Here is a 1,109-nt window from a genome sequence, read left to right on the forward strand (position 1 = left end):
AGCCAGCTCTGGCCTATGATCCTCCCCCATATGTGGGAGGGGTTCCGAGCACGGGTAGAACTTTTAACTCTGCAGCTTGGAGGGCTGCCCATGTAGAGTTGGGGTTTGCCTGTCCTGTATTCCAGGACAATGATGGGGGAAGACATCAGGAACCCATAAAATTTAAAACAATAAAGAATATAGCAGAATCTGTCCGCACTTATGGTGTGGATGCTGCTTTTACTATCGCCCAAATAGAGGGGCTCAATAGATTCTGCATGACCCCCTCGGACTGGGCCAGTTTAGTGAAAGCTTGTGTTTCCCCAGGTAAATATTTAGACTGCAGAGCCTTCGTGTTAGAGGGGGCCAATGAACAGGCTGCACACAACCAAGCTATGGGCAAACCTGCCTGGGATGTGGATATGCTTCTGGGGCAGGGTAGATTTGCCAATCAGCAAACAGGCTTTCCATTAGAGGTTTATGAACAAATTAATAAGATCTGCATTGCTGCCTGGAAAGCACTTCCTAATAAAGGAGAGGTGCGAGGTAACTTAACAAAAATTGTCCAAGGCCCCACAGAAGCATTTTCAGATTTTGTGGCTAGAATGGTAAATGCAGCAGGGAAGATCTTCGGGAATGCTGATGCAGCTATGCCTTTAATTAAACAATTAGTATATGAACAATGTACAAGAGAATGCAAAAATGCTATTAACCTGATTTCTCAACCAGGAAGAAAAAGGGTTAAAAAGTCCTGGGTGATCCTCCCTCCCCCCTGCCTGGCCTTGCTGAAGCCTGCATTGGAATGTAAACTGCAACAGTCTCAGCGGGAAAGGGGGGTAACCTGAAGATAAGAAAAAGAAAACAAAAGGGTGTCTGTTTTAAACTTCTGGACTGCTACACAGAATTAACTCATTTTCCAGGATTCTTGTTTTGTTTTGTTTTTCTTTAATGCTGTATTTTTGAGCTCATAATTTTGATCTTGCATACCTAGGTTAATGATTTTTTTCTTTTTGATCAGTTCTATTTTTATTCAACTAAAGTTTTTGAACATCTGTTACATTGCAATGGAGATTCACCTATAAAGTTACAAGGCCTTTGATTTTGTGTTATTTCTATGTCGTGCTGTCTGG

The sequence above is a fragment of the Sciurus carolinensis genome, unplaced genomic scaffold, assembly GCF_902686445.1.
Source record: "Sciurus carolinensis unplaced genomic scaffold, mSciCar1.2, whole genome shotgun sequence".
NCBI classification, from domain to species: Eukaryota; Metazoa; Chordata; class Mammalia; order Rodentia; family Sciuridae; genus Sciurus; species Sciurus carolinensis.